Consider the following 19660-nt stretch of genomic DNA (forward strand, 5'->3'; position numbering starts at 1 on the left):
ACTATGGGGGATGAATTACTATATGGGGGATTAATTACTATGCTTACTATGGGGGAATATTACTATACTTACTATGGATGACACATACACATCATTCATCTACTCTTGGTCCGGCCCCCGGGTCCAATATATGAACCCATTGCGGCCCTCAAGTCAAAAAGTTTGCCCACCCCTGTTCTAAACAATGACTGTTTCAATAGTGTTAGGTGGATTGGGCTTTGTTTGTTTGCACCAGGGGCGGACTGATCATGTGGAAACTCTTGCACTGCCTGAGGGCCCGGGGTCAGTAGGGGGCCCCATGAGATGCCCCTGCTACCTTTTTCATAGGCTTTTTTGAGTTTGGGCAAGGACACAGGGGCCCCATGATCCCCTATTGCCCAGGGACCTCATGAGTTGTCAGTCCGCCCCTGGTTTGCGCATACATTTGTAAGGCTAACAGATAGGTTGTGGCACCTTGTCATTAAAATACTGAAGAAACTACCTTGGTTGTGTTTGTCTGCAACCTGGGGTCTTTTAAGGTGCCATACAATTGACTTCCATATTTATGACTTAACCCATAAATAAGAATATAATACCTATTTATTAGTTATTACACTAAAATAAAACAATGTGCATCTTTCTGATCACTCAATCCCTCTGGTTGCATAGCTGGCTGTTTTTTGAATCTCTTCGTCTCCTGCTAGCAGAAGAGTGTGGGGCAATGGTACTTAGGAGGAGCACTATGTTCAGATTAAGGTCACCATTCTTGCATTGTGCACAGAAGCCTGGGGCTGCCTGAATGCACCATGTCATGATCCCCAGTAATACAGCAGAAACGTGGATGTCAGCTTCCTCCACTCACAGGGCACCAGCAAGACTTGCGGGGCATGTGCCACGGGTGCCCAGCACTAGTGACACTCATGGGGCTTCTGATGGGGGTTCTAGAAGAATTTTTGGGGGTGTTATATTACACCCAAGTACCTACTAGTGCCACAACTGTTTGTTACAAGAAACATGTCATTGTTTAAAAAAATTCCAGTATTTTTTTACCATTTCTGTCCAATGTGGTAAAGTAGAGGTATGGCTTGGTAACAGAAAAATTAAAGCCACACCACTCATTTATAAAAGACAGTGATCTTTATAGCTTAGCACTCTGCCAGCGTCAAAAGTCTAATTCCACTGGGACAGATGTTTACCTTAAAAAATATGTTTGCAAGCAGGAGGGTTTTTTATGGCAGAAAAGATCATTTATCACAACTGGAACAGGCAGAATGGAGCAGCTATGCATGACAACCAATCAGCTTTTATCTCCAGGTTGTTCAGTTAAGCTTTGAAAATGGAAGATAGAAGCTGACTGGTTGCCATGCACAGCTGTTCCAGCTTGTGACTGCTCCAGTTTTTAAAAATTTCCCTATATATACCTTCTGCAGTAGGAGCTTCTTACCTTCTACAAAATTATTTTGAATGTAGATTAAGTTGTACTTGTGAAGGCCAAATAACAGTCTCAGCATGCCTTTTTGCTGGACAAAATCAACTTCTATGCAAATTTGTAGGAATGACATGATCTTGGGCAGGCCAGTTAGGATGGCTGAAGGTGCCAAACCAAGAAGAAGACCGGGCGAAGATGTCGTCAGCGGTGAAGGAGCTTGTAGATGTCTCCTCACTGAAGGTGAGGTGAGTATTGCCAACTAGCTCCACTAGTCTGGAAATAGAGCATTATCGCGACCTGTGAATGTTACATGACTGGCTCATCTCCAACACACAGACCTCTCGGCATTAGGGAGAGAACTTTAGGCATTACTACGGACTTGTAGGCAGGTGGTCTGCTGTCTCCACTGCAGGTGCCCCAGCAGCAATGCAGAGAGAGAGGAAGTAATTAATGAGCATGGTTCCTCTATGATTTGCTGTCAGTGGGGCAGCAATCTGATTGGGTGCTGGCTGCCCATGTGACAGCCATCTTGGGTGTGTCAGAGTCTATTTAAGACCCTGGTCCCTGGGTTTGGCGTGTACATGGCCATCAGGGAAAGTAATAGAGGCAGGGAAAGGTTCCAGATGTGTAGGGACAGGCTAGGGACCCACAATCCTGTGCTGCAGCCTCCATTTTGGGACCGAACGGGCCGGGCAGCATTCAGCTTTCTGAAGACAGACACTGCATCTTTACCAACTGCCTCTCTGCCAAGAACTGAGAAAGTCAGCCTAATAGGTGCTCTCCCACTGGAGTTGTTTGTAATTGGCATTTTTTTGCAACCAGACTCTTTACTGTTACTGCATCCCGCTGCACCCATTCACAGGCTCTACACCATGACCCCTAAAATGCAGGCCACAGTGTTTAGCCCAGGCTTTTCAACCAAGGTTTTTCCAGAGGTTGCTAGGGGTTTCTTGAGCAATGAGCAGTTTCTACCTCTCAGTTCCCAAAGACTTTATTGATCTTTTTTAGCTATCTGTAAGGGGGTCATTCTTTCCAATGACCCCAGTTGTAAGTAGCATTTTTCCCACTGACTATTACACTAATGAATTAGAATTTGTATATTGAGACCAGAAAAGACTTTCTGAGACCAGAAAGGTATTTCAAGGGTTTCTAATTGTTGAAAACGGTTGGCTACACCAAACTGGCTGGTGTAGCCAAATGAAGTATAACAGAGAGCAGATGACAATATCACTCTACTTCATAAATAATTCCTTTTGTAAATAACCCCTTCCCAAACTGACACATTATGTAATTCAATAACATGACTGCAATAGCCCAGGACAAGTGAGTAGCTACAGGGATTGCAGGGGTTGCAACTAAGCCCTATACTCCAGGGAGCCTGTGTGGATCCCTTGTACACCTGGATAGGAGGGAGGCATTTAGAGGAACCAATCCCCTCCATTTTCCTCCTGTAGCCACTGAAAGCCTACTTCTCCGCCTCTCCCTCCCACTGGCATTCAGTGGCTGTAGGAGAAAAATTGAGGAGAATGGTTCTTCTATATGCCCCTTCTATTCAGCTTCCTCTTCTTTCTGCTTCCCCTGGGCCCCTGTGTGCTTCTCTGGACCTCCTCATCCCATCACAGCTCTGCCAGCTTCCCCCTCTCCTCTCTCCCTGGCTGCTGCAAGGGATGTGTCAGGATGGAGAGCGGGGGGGAGGGACTGGTAAATGTCTTGTTTACTGGTCCCTTCTTTTTCTGAATGGCCAGAGTCAGTGATTGGTACCGTGTTTACTATTCCTCAGTTTGTGAATGAATGGGAAGCTCTGTACAGAGCTATACCTGTCCATGAATACTTTGCAGCTGAGGCTGCAGAGATGGAGATTGAGGACTGTGTCCTCAATCTCTTTCTCTGTCTCAAAGGTGAAACATCAGAGATCTGTTTAGAACCCTGATATTGCATCAAAGCCCCCATCCAGGGATTCTAAAAAAAATTGTAAATTATAATAATAAATTAAATTGTGAAAAATAAATAAAATAGAATGGTAAAAAAATAAAAAATAAAATAACAAAACTGCTGACACCAGTGCCAAAACTATCATCTGGGGTTCAGGGGGGCCCATCATGGTTTCCTGCGCTTGGGCCCTGAAGGTTCTAGTTATGCATCTGGCACAGGGTATTTTACACAGCATGCACACACTCTCAAGGATTGGTAGAGATGATGGGTCAGGGTTGACAGCATTACGGTGAACCAATGGTCTACAAACTGTGGCCTGCAGGCAAAATACGGCCCTTTGCTTACCTTCACATGGCCCTTATGGCACTATTCCACCCAGTGACACCAGCAATGGGGCATTATTCCTCTCACTGACAATGATGGGGCACCATCCCCCTCCCCCACTAATATCAGAAATGGTTATTATTCTTCTCACTAATACCAATGATGAGGTACTATTCCTTCTCCTACTGCCTCCCAAAAGTCTGAGATTGTAAACTGGCCCTTTGCTTAGAGACTTTGGAGACCCCTGCTGTAGACTACTCAGAAGGGACACACCGTACAGTACTTAGGCTGGCAATACACTAGTCATTTTTGTTTTTGTTCAAACAGCAGGTTGAATGAAAGAAAATCAGTCCATGGCCCCATCCACACACTCAGTGTGGATGGGGGAATCCCTCCTGCTGAGCTAGTGTATTCTGACAACAGGGAGACTTCCCCACAGTCAGAATAAACTGATCAGCAACCCCAGCTACAGCTGATTGAGAGAAAAATTTCCAACGGGCTGAGTACATAAGTCGATCAATAGATTCCTGCTGAGCCGGCCAAATTTTGATCCATGTACGGCTAGCTTTAGGTGCAGCTACAAAACTAATATATTATAACACACCATCTCTAGAATTGTAAGGTTGCTTTACTAAAGGCATATAGGCTGTTCACTTTTCAAGGGAAATTGCACTTTACAAGGGAACTTCCCCAGAGCTTATTGAATGAAGCAATGTTTTTGTGCACTTGATTGGTTGATTGGGGACAGTAAGTTCTGAGGGATAATCTCTTGCCAATGTGCAACTTCCCTTGCAAAGTGAACATTCTATTTTGTTTTAATAAATCAACCCCAAATTTCATCTCTTTAGAAATGACAACTTCCTGAAAGCAGAATGACAGACATCAATTTGTTCTGTATTCACTGATTCCTGGTGTTCACTTAATGTCTTGAAGATCTGAACCTAAGTTCTAGAACACTTCTGAACCATCTACACTCCTTCTCAGAATGTTGTCACCAGGGGCAGACTGACAACTCATGGGGCCCCCGGGCAATAGGGGATCATGGGCCCCCTGTGTCCCTGCCCAAATTCAAAAAAGCCTATGAAAAAGGTACCATGGGCATCTCATGGGGCCCCCTACTGACCCCAGGCCCTCGGGCAGTGCCTGAGTTTCCAAATGGTCAGTCCACCCCTGGTTGTCACTGCTCTAGGATCAACCCTAATGATACGGCACCCCTTGTCAGCCTATTCTAAGCACACTACCAACAACTGCTCTCCAGGGAGTCACACCATGTGTGCTTACTCACTTCTTCTCTGATCATCATGACGCCCACAGTGGACCCTTCCTTGGTGCACCTTCTGCCCACACAGTCTGCAGTAAGAAATCTAACACTTTAGTAATCCTTCCCACACACGACCCAATCCACAATGCTGCTTCATGCTCATCTAAATTCTAGGCTGACATAGAAAAACATTTAATACACTTCTGCATTAATGAAAAAAATATGTATTCTCAATGTGAGTAGCTCACTTGACTTTGTATCAGCTTCCTATCAGTAGCACTAGCAGCCAATTAAAGGTGCTAATAAGTAATATGTCAAAAGATAGAGTAGAGAGAGATAGGACCTCAACCGTCCTCTGCTGCTTTTCACAGTCTTAGAGGTTAGAGAGGTGACCAAGTTGAACTGCATAACTGTGGCCAGCCAGGTCGAAAGATTGTTTTTTGCTGCATGGAAGGGACAGATCTTAGTATTTGTTGGACAGGAGTATAAATCATTTGGCAAATAAAACAGCTTCTATAAATGTATTTCAGTTGTGTATTTAGGTGTTTGCACTGAGTTCAGCTTTAAAGTGGTTGCAAACCTCAGACATGAACTATGAGCAAAGCATATCCCTCTATACTGTGTACTGGTCTCAATCCAGAGCACTGTCATTTCTGTCTGATGCTTTGTTCCTCTGCTATCAGCATGAATCACTTCTGACAAGTTTTCCTGACACCAAGAGAAAACTGGTGACAGAGGAGGGAGCTCCACCAGATTGACAGCCTCATCCCTGTTCCTGTGTGCAGTGTGGAGGGAGTGTGTCTCTTCCCTCCAATCAGCTTTCAGAACTCTCTTCACTGAGCTCTGCAGAGTGTAACTTCAGCTCTTTGCTCCCTTTTTTGATAGCTCTACAAGCTTTATTAATTTTGGACTTTGAATGGATGTAGAAAAGAGAAGATTTCAGATAGGCAGATACAACTTATGTATGAGAATTTATTTCATCTGCGTATCACCTGAGGCCAGTTACTTAACTAGATATATGTAAAGGTTTACAACCACTTTAAAATGGACTTATTATCAGATATATTGTTTTATGGTACAGCAAGTGCATGGATGCTAAGTAAGGTGTAAGTTCAACAATTACAGGGATTTATTATTTCCCATGGAGATCACAGCATTCCCAGTGATAATGATTTGATATTCCCCACATGGAAGAAAAATATATTTGAAATATATATTAAAAATATTCTTCCCAAATATATTGTCATATATTTGAAATGCTACAATTTTGGCCATATTCAATATATTTCAAAATATATATATATATATATATATATATATATATATATGTGTGTGTGTGTGTGTGTGTGTGTATTGCATGCTGAAATGCATTTTTATTACAAAAAATATGAAAATATTTTAAAAATACATTTCAAATATACTGTATGTCTTTAAAAATGCAAATCTACATTTTAGGAATGCATTTAAAAATATATGTTAAAATTACTTTTTTATATGTTAAAAAAAATCTGAAGAATATATTTAAAAAAATATATATATATATATTGTAATTAGAGATGAGCGAAGTATTCAAAAATTCGATTCGACTGATTCGGCGAATTCGTGGAAAAATTTTGATTCGAGTCGAATATATTCGCTGTGAATTTAACTTAAAAAAGGGTGTTTCTAGGCTTCAGAGAGACTTAATATTAGTGCTGAACACTGTACCTTTAATTTAAATGCCCTTGGAGTCTGCTGGGGAAGAGAAATAATACTGTCAGGCAGTATGACATGCAGATGAGTGCCGTCGATCTTAGAATCACCGCACACTTCACTCATTTGGCCAGTCACGGGGCCAAAACCAGAGTGTGGAGCCACAGTGTGGCGGTGGAGGCAGCAGCAATGGGAGGCCATACAGCACCCTATGACAAAAATGGAAACCACCAGCAGTGTGAGAAGACCTGAAAGTGGCACATGGCAGAGTGTGGCGATAGAGACAGCAGCAATGGGAGGCCGTACAGGGACCCATGACACACTCTGGACCTGGCAGCAGCATGAGGAGGCGGTACAGGGGCCCATGGCAGATTACAGGCCTGGCAGCAGCATGAGGAGTCGGTACGGGGGCCCATGGCAGATTACAGGCCTGGCAGCAGCAATGGGAGGCCGTACAGGGACCCATGACACAATCTGGACCTGGCAGCAGCATGGGGAGGCGGTACAGGGGCCCATGACAGATTACGGGCCTGGCAGCAGCATTTGGAGTCGGTACGGGGGCCCATGACACACTCTGGACCTGGCAGCAGCATGAGGAGGCGGTACAGGGGCGCATGACAGATTACGAGCCTGGCAGCAGCAACTTGGACAGGAGGACGTTCAGTTTCTGCACCGTCTGGTGCGTGCTCGCAAACTGTTGTCTCTTGGAAACGGATTCCAAGAAAGACTGCTGACGGAATCCGTGAAGAGGAGTAGCAGGAGAAGGAGCATCTGAACGAGCGGAATATGCCAACAAGCGACAACAGGGGCCCATGACAGATTACGGGCCTGGCAGCAGCATGAGGAGTCGGTACGGGGGCCCATGGCAGATTAGGGGCCTGGCAGCAGCTATGGGAGGCCCGTAATCTGCCAGCACCCTATGACAAAAAATGGAACCCACCAGCAGTGTGAGGAGACCTGAAAGTGGCACATGGCAGAGTGTGGCGATGGAGACAGCAGCAATGGGAGGCCGTACAGGGACCCATGACAGACTCTGGACCTGGCAGCAGCATGAGGAGGCGGTATAGGGGCCCATGGCAGATTAGGGGCCTGGCAGCAGCTATGGGAGGCCCGTAATCTGCCAGCACCCTATGACAAAAAATGGAATACACCAGCAGTGTGAGGAGACCTGAAAGTGGCACATGGCAGAGTGTGGCGATGGAGACAGCAGCAATGGGAGGCCGTACAGGGACCCATGAGAGACTCTGGACTTGGCAGCAGCATGAGGAGGCGGTATAGGGGCCCATGGCAGATTAGGGGCCTGGCAGCAGCTATGGGAGGCCCGTAATCTGCCAGCACCCTATGACAAAAAATGGAACACACCAGCAGTGTGAGGAGACCTGAAAGTGGCACATGTTTGGGGCATGATTCATGGCGGATTTAGTCAGTTGTGTCAGGAACTGGTGGTTTGAAATCCAGACTAATCCACGCCTGATTCATTTTCACAAACGTCAGTCTCTCCACACTTTGGGTGGACAGTCGTGTCCTCCGCGGAGTTGCAATACCTCCTGCCGCACTAAACACGCGCTCCGATGCCACGCTACTGGCCGGGCATGACAGCCTTTCAAGGGCAAATTCAGCTAGTTGGGGCCAAAGGTCAAGTTTCGTTGCCCAGTAGTCAAGGGGATTGTCTACCTCGGTTGGCAGGGTGCTGTCCAAGTAGGCCCAAGCCTGTTGTTTGAGGTCCTGCTCCAGGTCCACCTGATGCTGCTGCTGCTGCTGCGGCTGGTTAGTAGTTTCCTCACTGCGCTGGTGAAGAAAGCTACTCATCATCGACTGCAGACTGAGGCAGCCGCTGCTGGTGGAGCTGCCACTGCTCCTACCACCCCACCCCTCCCCTGCTGCCATGGCAGCGGAACGCGAGCGCACAGGGCCCACAGTGTCTGAGGATGGACGTTGGCGCAGACAGGCAGAGACCAGCTGACTACATAGGTGGTTTTCATAGTACGTTATTTTGGCCTCCCTCTCAGCAGGTGTGAAAAAGGCCACCATTTTTGAACGGTAGCGAGGGTCCAACAAGGTGGACAGCCAAAAGTCATCCCTCTGTCTGATGGTTATTATTCGGCTGTCGCTACGCAAGCAAGCGAGCATGCTATGGGCCATTTGTGCCAAGGAATGCGAGGGACTCCCTGCCTCCATCTCCACAGCATACTGCCACGGTGCGTCTGGGTCCTCTGTCTCCTCCTCCTCCTCCTCTACCAGATGCTCCTGCTCCTCCACTCCTGTCCGCTGAGTGGAAAAACCACCCATTTCACTCAATAATTCCTGAGCACCAATGTCCTCCTCTACCTCCTCCTCTTCTTCCTGTCCTGCCCCCACAGGGGTCATGTGGCGTTGAGATCTGTGCGCCACGTCTCCCGCTACCTGACCAGCCATTGTTAACAGCATTTGTTCCAGGACGTGCAACAGAGGAATGACGTCGTTCATCCCATAGTCCTGCCGACTCACGAATAGCGTGGCCTCCTCAAAGGGCCTGAGCAAGCGCAGGTGTAACGCATGAGCTGCCAATGGCTGACATCTAAGTTACACAGGGAGTACCTTTATCCGCTTTTAACATCAGGAAATCGGTGATGGCCTTTCGCTGTTCGTAAAGGCAGTCTAACATATGTAGGGTTGAATTCCACCTTGTTGCAACGTCACAGCATGAGGAGTCGGTACGGGGGCCCATGGCAGATTACGTGCCTGGCAGCAGCAATGGGAGACCCGTAATCTGCCAGCACCCTATGTCAAAAAATTCAACACACCAGCAGTGTGAGGAGACCTGAAAGTGGCACATGGCAGAGTGTGGCTATGGAGACAGCAGCAATGGGAGGCCGTACAGGGACCCATGACACACTCTGGACTTGGCAGCAGCATGAGGAGGCGGTATAGGGGCCCATGGCAGATTAGGGGCCTGGCAGCAGCAATGGGAGGCCCGTAATCTGCCAGCACCCTATGTCAAAAAATTCTACACACCAGCAGTGTGAGGAGACCTGAAAGTGGCACATGGCAGAGTGTGGCGATGGAGACAGCAGCAATGGGAGGCCGTACAGGGAACCATGAGAGACTCTGGACCTGGCAGCAGCATGAGGAGGCGGTATATAGGGGCCTATGGCAGATTAGGGGCCTGGCAGCAGCTATGGGAGGCCCGTAATCTGCCAGCACCCTATGTCAAAAAATTCTACACACCAGCAGTGTGTGAGGAGACCTGAAAGTGGCACATGGCAGAGTGTGGCGATGGAGACAGCAGCAATGGGAGGCCGTACAGGGACCCATGAAAGACTCTGGACCTGGCAGCAGCATGAGGAGGCGGTATATAGGGGCCTATGGCAGATTAGGGGCCTGGCAGCAGCTATGGGAGGCCCGTAATCTGCCAGCACCCTATGTCAAAAAATTCTACACACCAGCAGTGTGAGGAGACCTGAAAGTGGCACATGGCAGAGTGTGGCGATGGAGACAGCAGCAATGGGAGGCCGTACAGGGACCCATGAGAGACTCTGGACCTGGCAGCAGCATGAGGAGGCGGTATATAGGGGCCTATGGCAGATTAGGGGCCTGGCAGCAGCTATAGTAGGCCCGTAATCTGCCAGCACCCTATGTCAAAAAATTCTACACACCAGCAGTGTGAGGAGACCTGAAAGTGGCACATGGCAGAGTGTGGCGATGGAGACAGCAGCAATGGGAGGCCGTACAGGGACCCATGAGAGACTCTGGACCTGGCAGCAGCATGAGGAGGCGGTATATAGGGGCCTATGGCAGATTAGGGGCCTGGCAGCAGCTATGGGAGGCCCGTAATCTGCCAGCACCCTATGTCAAAAAATTCAACACACCAGCAGTGTGAGGAGACCTGAAAGTGGCACATGGCAGAGTGTGGCGATGGAGACAGCAGCAATGGGAGGCCGTACAGGGACCCATGAGAGACTCTGGACCTGGCAGCAGCATGAGGAGGCGGTATATAGGGGCCTATGGCAGATTAGGGGCCTGGCAGCAGCTATAGGAGGCCCATAATCTGCCAGCACCCTATGTCAAAAAATTCAACACACCAGCAGTGTGAGGAGACCTGAAAGTGGCACATGGCATGAGACACTGTGGACCTGGCAGCAGCATGAGGAGGCGGTATATAGGGGCCTATGGCAGATTAGGGGCCTGGCAGCAGCTATAGGAGGCCCGTAATCTGCCAGCACCCTATGTCAAAAAATTCTACACACCAGCAGTGTGAGGAGACCTGAAAGTGGCACATGGCAGAGTGTGGCGATGGAGACAGCAGCAATGGGAGGCCGTACAGGGACCCATGAAAGACTCTGGACCTGGCAGCAGCATGAGGAGGCGGTATATAGGGGCCTATGGCAGATTAGGGGCCTGGCAGCAGCTATGGGAGGCCCGTAATCTGCCAGCACCCTATGTCAAAAAATTCTACACACCAGCAGTGTGAGGAGACCTGAAAGTGGCACATGGCAGAGTGTGGGGATGGAGACAGCAGCAATGGGAGGCCGTACAGGGACCCATGAGAGAATCTGGACCTGGCAGCAGCATGAGGAGGCGGTATATAGGGGCCTATGGCAGATTAGGGGCCTGGCAGCAGCTATGGGAGGCCCGTAATCTGCCAGCACCCTATGTCAAAAAATTCTACACACCAGCAGTGTGAGGAGACCTGAAAGTGGCACATGGCAGAGTGTGGCGATGGAGACAGCAGCAATGGGAGGCCGTACAGGGACCCATGAGAGACTCTGGACCTGGCAGCAGCATGAGGAGGCGGTATATAGGGGCCTATGGCAGATTAGGGGCCTGGCAGCAGCTATAGGAGGCCCATAATCTGCCAGCACCCTATGTCAAAAAATTCAACACACCAGCAGTGTGAGGAGACCTGAAAGTGGCACATGGCATGAGACACTGTGGACCTGGCAGCAGCATGAGGAGGCGGTATATAGGGGCCTATGGCAGATTAGGGGCCTGGCAGCAGCTATAGGAGGCCCGTAATCTGCCAGCACCCTATGTCAAAAAATTCTACACACCAGCAGTGTGAGGAGACCTGAAAGTGGCACATGGCAGAGTGTGGCGATGGAGACAGCAGCAATGGGAGGCCGTACAGGGACCCATGAAAGACTCTGGACCTGGCAGCAGCATGAGGAGGCGGTATATAGGGGCCTATGGCAGATTAGGGGCCTGGCAGCAGCTATGGGAGGCCCGTAATCTGCCAGCACCCTATGTCAAAAAATTCTACACACCAGCAGTGTGAGGAGACCTGAAAGTGGCACATGGCAGAGTGTGGCGATGGAGACAGCAGCAATGGGAGGCCGTACAGGGACCCATGAGAGACTCTGGACCTGGCAGCAGCATGAGGAGGCGGTATATAGGGGCCTATGGCAGATTAGGGGCCTGGCAGCAGCTATAGGAGGCCCATAATCTGCCAGCACCCTATGTCAAAAAATTCAACACACCAGCAGTGTGAGGAGACCTGAAAGTGGCACATGGCATGAGACACTGTGGACCTGGCAGCAGCATGAGGAGGCGGTATATAGGGGCCCATGGCAGATTAGGGGCCTGGCAGCAGCTATGGGAGGCCCGTAATCTGCCAGCACCCTATGTCAAAAAATTCTACACACCAGCAGTGTGAGGAGACCTGAAAGTGGCACATGGCAGAGTGTGGCGATGGAGACAGCAGCAATGGGAGGCCGTACAGGGACCCATGAGAGACTCTGGACCTGGCAGCAGCATGAGGAGGCAGTATATAGGGGCCTATGGCAGATTAGGGGCCTGGCAGCAGCTATGGGAGGCCCGTAATCTGCCAGCACCCTATGTCAAAAAATTCTACACACCAGCAGTGTGAGGAGACCTGAAAGTGGCACATGGCAGAGTGTGGCGATGGAGACAGCAGCAATGGGAGGCCGTACAGGGACCCATGAGAGACTCTGGACCTGGCAGCAGCATGAGGAGGCGGTATATAGGGGCCCATGGCAGATTAGGGGCCTGGCAGCAGCAATGGGAGGCCCGTAATCTGCCAACACCCTATGTCAAAAAATTCTACACACCAGCAGTGTGTGAGGAGACCTGAAAGTGGCACATGGCAGAGTGTGGCGATGGAGACAGCAGCAATGGGAGGCCGTACAGGGACCCATGACACACTCTGGACTTGGCAGCAGCATGAGGAGGCGGTATAGGGGCCCATGGCAGATTAGGGGCCTGGCAGCAGCAATGGGAGGCCCGTAATCTGCCAGCACCCTATGTCAAAAAATTCTACACACCAGCAGTGTGAGGAGACCTGAAAGTGGCACATGGCAGAGTGTGGCGATGGAGACAGCAGCAATGGGAGGCCGTACAGGGACCCATGAGAGACTCTGGACCTGGCAGCAGCATGAGGAGGCGGTATATAGGGGCCCATGGCAGATTAGGGGCCTGGCAGCAGCTATGGGAGGCCCGTAATCTGCCAGCACCCTATGTCAAAAAATTCAACACACCAGCAGTGTGTGAGGAGACCTGAAAGTGGCACATGGCAGAGTGTGGCGATGGAGACAGCAGCAATGGGAGGCCGTACAGGGACCCATGACAGACTCTGGACCTGGCAGCAGCATGAGGAGGCGGTATATAGGGGCCTATGGCAGATTAGGGGCCTGGCAGCAGCTATGGGAGGCCCGTAATCTGCCAGCACCCTATGTCAAAAAATTCTACACACCAGCAGTGTGAGGAGACCTGAAAGTGGCACATGGCAGAGTGTGGCGATGGAGACAGCAGCAATGGGAGGCCGTACAGGGACCCATGACAGACTCTGGACCTGGCAGCAGCATGAGGAGGCGGTATATAGGGGCCTATGGCAGATTAGGGGCCTGGCAGCAGCTATGGGAGGCCCGTAATCTGCCAGCACCCTATGTCAAAAAATTCTACACACCAGCAGTGTGAGGAGACCTGAAAGTGGCACATGGCAGAGTGTGGCGATGGAGACAGCAGCAATGGGAGGCCGTACAGGGACCCATGAGAGACTCTGGACCTGGCAGCAGCATGAGGAGGCGGTATATAGGGGCCTATGGCAGATTAGGGGCCTGGCAGCAGCTATAGGAGGCCCGTAATCTGCCAGCACCCTATGTCAAAAAATTCTACACACCAGCAGTGTGAGGAGACCTGAAAGTGGCACATGGCAGAGTGTGGCGATGGAGACAGCAGCAATGGAAGGCCGTACAGGGACCCATGACAGACTCTGGACCTGGCAGCAGCATGAGGAGGCGGTATATAGGGGCCTATGGCAGATTAGGGGCCTGGCAGCAGCTATGGGAGGCCCGTAATCTGCCAGCACCCTATGTCAAAAAATTCTACACACCAGCAGTGTGTGAGGAGACCTGAAAGTGGCACATGGCAGAGTGTGGCGATGGAGACAGCAGCAATGGGAGGCCGTACAGGGAACCATGAGAGACTCTGGACCTGGCAGCAGCATGAGGAGGCGGTATATAGGGGCCTATGGCAGATTAGGGGCCTGGCAGCAGCTATAGGAGGCCCGTAATCTGCCAGCACCCTATGTCAAAAAATTCAACACACCAGCAGTGTGAGGAGACCTGAAAGTGGCACATGGCATGAGACACTGTGGACCTGGCAGCAGCATGAGGAGGCGGTATATAGGGGCCTATGGCAGATTAGGGGCCTGGCAGCAGCAATGGGAGGCCCGTAATCTGCCAGCACCCTATGTCAAAAAATTCTACACACCAGCAGTGTGTGAGGAGACCTGAAAGTGGCACATGGCAGAGTGTGGCGATGGAGACAGCAGCAATGGGAGGCCGTACAGGGACCCATGAGAGACTCTGGACCTGGCAGCAGCATGAGGAGGCGGTATATAGGGGCCTATGGCAGATTAGGGGCCTGGCAGCAGCTATGGGAGGCCCGTAATCTGCCAGCACCCTATGTCAAAAAATTCTACACACCAGCAGTGTGTGAGGAGACCTCAAAGTGGCACATGTTTGAGGCATGATTCATGGCGGATTTAGTCAGTTGTGTCAGGAACTGGTGGTTTGAAATCCAGACTAATCCACGCCTGATTCATTTTCACAAACGTGAGTCTCTCCACACTTTGGGTGGACAGTCGTGTCCTCCGCGGAGTTACAATACCTCCTGCCGCACTAAACACGCGCTCCGATGCCACGCTACTGGCCGGGCATGACAGCCTTTCAAGGGCAAATTCAGCTAGTTGGGGCCAAAGGTCAAGTTTCGTTGCCCAGTAGTCAAGGGGATTGTCTACCTCGGTTGGCAGGGTGCTGTCCAAGTAGGCCCAAGCCTGTTGTTTGAGTTCCTGCTCCAGGTCCACCTGATGCTGCTGCTGCTGCTGCGGCTGCTGCGGCTGGTTAGTAGTTTCCTCACTGCGCTGGTGAAGAAAGCTACTCATCATCGACTGCAGACTGAGGCAGCCGCTGTTGGTGGAGCTGCCACTGCTCCTACCACCCCACCCCTCCCCTGCTGCCATGGCAGCGGAACGCGAGCGCACAGGGCCCACAGTGTCTGAGGATGGACGTTGGCGCACAAAGGCAGAGACCAACTGACTACATAGGTGGTTTTTATAGTACGTTATTTTGGCCTCCCTCTCAGCAGGTGTGAAAAAGGCCACCATTTTGGAACGGTAGCGAGGGTCCAACAAGGTGGACAGCCAAAAGTCATCCCTCTGTCTGATGGTTATTATTCGGCTGTCGCTACGCAAGCAAGCGAGCATGCTATGGGCCATTTGTGCCAAGGAATGCGAGGGACTCCCTGCCTCCATCTCCACAGCATACTGCCACGGTGCGTCTGGGTCCTCTGTCTCCTCCTCCTCCTCCTCTACCAGATGCTCCTGCTCCTCCACTCCTGTCCGCTGAGTGGAAAAACCACCCATTTCACTCAATAATTCCTGAGCACAAATGTCCTCCTCTACCTCCTCCTCTTCTTCCTGTCCTGCCCCCACAGGGGTCATGTGGCGTTGAGATCTGTGCGCCACGTCTACCGCACCCTGACCAGCCATTGTTAACAGCATTTGTTCAAGGACGTGCAACAGAGGAATGACGTCGTTCATCCCATAGTCCTGCCGACTCACGAATAGCGTGGCCTCCTCAAAGGGCCTGAGCAAGCGGCAGGTGTCACGCATGAGCTGCCAATGGCTGACATCGAAGTTACACAGGGGAGTACCTTTATCCGCTTGTAACATCAGGAAATCGGTGATGGCCTTTCGCTGTTCGTAAAGGCGGTCTAACATGTGTAGGGTTGAATTCCACCTTGTTGCAACGTCGCAGATCAGGCGATGCTGTGGAATTCCGTTCTGCCGCTGCAGCTCAAGGAGGGTGTGCTTTGCGGTGTAGGAATGGCTGAAATGCATGCAAAGTTTACGTGACATTTTAAGGATGTCTTGCAGTGGGATGGTGGATTTTAAGAACCGCTTGACAACCAGATTGAACACGTGAGCCATGCATGGCGCATGGCACAACCTTCCTTGACGCAGAGCAGACACCATGTTCTTTCCGTTGTCGGTCAACATGGTTCCGATTTTCAGTTTGCGCGGAGACAGCCATCTGTCGATTTCTCTGTTCATTACACTCAGAAGTTCCTCCCCTGTGTGACTACGTTCGCCAAGGCATACCAGGTGCAGAACAGCGTGACACCGTTGCGCCCTGCACATGTGATATGCCGGTCGGGTAATGGGACTTGGCACGGGGGTGGCGGCTGAGGACACGGCGGAAGAAGAGGTGGTAGAGGCGGACATCTTTGCCGGACCAAGGACGTGCAAACGTGGAGGCAAAAGCGGCGTGACCTGTCCAAGTTGCTGGTGCGGCTGTGACGGCACCACGTTCACCCAGTGGGCCGTAAATGACATGTACTGTCCTGACCATAGTTACAGCTCCACACGTCGGCGCTGCCGTGCACTTTGGCAGAGACCGACATGCTCAAAGACTGGCCCACCATGTCTTCTACATGTGAATGCAGGGCTGGCACTGCCTTTTTGGCGAAGAAATGACGGCTTGGCACTCTCCACCGCGGCGCGGCACAAGCCATCATTTCTCTGAAAGGTGCTGAGTCCACCACTTGGAAAGGGAGGGACTGCAGCACCAGCAACTTGGACAGGAGGACGTTCAGCTTTTGCACCGTCGGGTGCGTGCTCGCAAACTGTTGTCTCTTGGAAACGGATTCCAAGAAAGACTGCTGACGGAATCCGTGAAGAGGAGTAGCAGGAGAAGGAGCATCTGAACGAGCGGAAGATGCCAACGAGCGACAACTCCCCTCAGCAGAGGTGTTGGAGCCTTGACTGGCTGATGGAGGGCGATTGACGTCGGGTGACGGAGCAAGTAACGGAGCGGGTGATGGAGCGGGGGCTGGGGCGGGCAGAACCGCCGTATCTTTATCACGGTTTTCCCAGGCCACCAAATGGCGACGCTGCATATGCTGCCGCAACGCTGTAGTCCCAACATGGGCCCCCTGGCCACGCTTGACTTTCTGGCCACATAGTCGACATACGGCTACGTTTACTTCCTCGGGCGGCTTGACGAAAAATTGCCACACCACCGAGTAGGAAACTTTGCCCCCGATACTCCTCACTGGCTGACTGCTGCTTCCTCCGTGCACACCGGCACCACTACTGGCCGTGGTGGTAGGCTGCAGTGGAGCTGGTGCTCTACTCCGTGGCCGTTTGGCTCCACTGACACTGCTGCGACCCTGCTGCTGTCTCCTGGGCAACCCACCGACTGTTTTGCTCGCTGCCAAGCTGCCACCCTCTTCTCCTGATGATGCGGAAGAAATTGCCTGATGACGACGAGGCTGCCAAGTGCGATCAACCTCCTCATCATCAAGTAGGGTCTCCGCCTCACTACTAGCCCCCTCGGCTGCGTCTGGGTCAGGAGACAGACCTGTCTCTAGACCGGCTACCGAGCCACTCTCCTCGCCACTACTTCTTCGCCTGGCTGTTGAAAAGGCGGATGTCTCCCCCCGTTCCTGACCGCCCTCTGTTAGCTCTTCCTCACTGTACAGTGGGGCTGAGCCCACAGCATGCGATACTTCGCTTGGTGAGGGAACACCAAAGGACAGGGGCAGGTAGAGGACACGTGATTTCAGTGGGCTTGGTCCCGGGCCATGCCAACTAACGGTTGTGTCTGACGTACCCACCGACCGTTGGCTGTAGGTGTCAGAGGTGACCTGGGAAGAGGAAGACGACCGAGCCAACCAATCGACGACGGCAGGGTTGTCGGTGGAGACACGACCGCTGGATGACACCGGGAGCACTGGCCTCTGGCTGCGAATAGTGCTGCCTCGACCCCTTCCTCTGCTGCCACGTCTGCTCGCTCCTAAATCATTGCCTCCTCTGCCACTCCTCTGCATGTTGTCTGACATACTCTTTAATTAAACGATTATGTGTCCCTGAGTAACAATTCTGTGTCCCTGAGTAACAATTCTGTGTCTGTGCGAGTAACAATTCTGTGGCCCTAAGTAACAGTTCTGTGGCCCTCAGTAACAATTCTGTGTCCCTGATTAACGTTTCTGTGGCCCCAAGTAACAGTTCTGTGGCCCTCAGTAACAATTCTGTGTCTGTGCGAGTAACAATTCTGTGTCTGTGCGAGAAACAATTCTGTGGCCCTAAGTAACAGTTCTGTGGCCCTCAGTAACAGTTCTGTTTCCCTGAGTAACAATTCTGTGTCTGTGCGAGTAAGAATTCTGTGTCTGTGCGAGTAACAATTCTGTGGCCCTAAGTAACAGTTCTGTGGCCCTCAGTAACAGTTCTGTGGCCCTGAGTAACAATTCTGTGTCTGTGCGAGTAACAATTCTGTGTCTGTGCGAGTAACAATTCTGTCTGTGCGAGTAACAATTCTGTGGCCCTAAGTAACGGTTCTGTGGCCCTCAGTAACAGTTCTGTGTCCCTGTGTAACAATTCTGTGTCTGTGCGAGTAACAATTCTGTGGCCCTAAGTAACAGTTCTGTGGCCCTCAGTAACAATTCTGTGTCCCTGATTAACGTTTCTGTGGCCCCAAGTAACAGTTCTGTGGCCCTCAGTAACAATTCTGTGTCTGTGCGAGTAACAATTCTGTGGCCCTAAGTAACGGTTCTGTGGCCCTCAGTAACAGTTCTGTGTCCCTGTGTAACAATTCTGTGTCTGTGCGAGTAACAATTCTGTGGCCCTAAGTAACAGTTCTGTGGTCCTCAGTAACAATTCTGTGTCTGTGCGAGTAACAATTCTGTGGCCCTAAGTAACAGTTCTGTGGCCCTCAGTAACAATTCTGTGTCTGTCCCTGAGTAACAATTCTGTGGCCCTAACTAAAGTTTCTGTGGCCCTAAGTAACAATTCTCTGGCACTCAGTAACAATTCTGTCTGTCCCTGAGTAACAATTCTGTGGCCCTAATAACGTTTCTGTGGCCCTAAGTAACAATTATCTGGCACTCAGTAACAATTCTGTCTGTCCCTGAGTAACAATTCTCTGGCACTCAGTAACAATTCTGTCTGTCCCTGAGTAAAAATTCTGTGGCCCTAAGTAAAGTTTCTGTGGCCCTGAGTAACAATTCTCTGGCACTCCGTAACAATTCTGTCTGTCCCTGAGTAACAATTCTCTGGCACTCAGTAACAATTCTGTCTGTCCCTGAGTAAAAATTCTGTGGCCCTAAGTAAAGTTTCTGTGGCCCTGAGTAACAATTCTCTGGCACTCCGTAACAATTCTGTCTGTCCCTGAGTAACAATTCTCTGGCACTCAGTAACAATTCTGTCTGTCCCTGAGTAAAAATTCTGTGGCCCTAATTAAAGTTTCTGTGGCCCTAAGTAACAATTCTCTGGCACTCAGTAACAATTCTGTCTGTCCCTGAGTAACAATTCTCTGGCACTCCGTAACAATTCTGTCTGTCCCTGAGTAACAATTCTCTGGCACTCAGTAACAATTCTGTCTGTCCCTGAGTAAAAATTCTGTGGCCCTAAGTAAAGTTTCTGTGGCCCTGAGTAACAATTCTCTGGCACTCCGTAACAATTCTGTCTGTCCCTGAGTATGAATTCTGTGGCCCTAACTAGCGTTTCTTTGTCCCTAAGTAACAGTTCTGTGGCCCTGAGTAACAAT

This window comes from Staurois parvus, unplaced genomic scaffold (assembly GCF_062004578.1).
Source record: "Staurois parvus isolate SC_StPar_1 unplaced genomic scaffold, SC_StPar_1.0 ptg001328l, whole genome shotgun sequence".
Classification (NCBI taxonomy): domain Eukaryota; kingdom Metazoa; phylum Chordata; class Amphibia; order Anura; family Ranidae; genus Staurois; species Staurois parvus.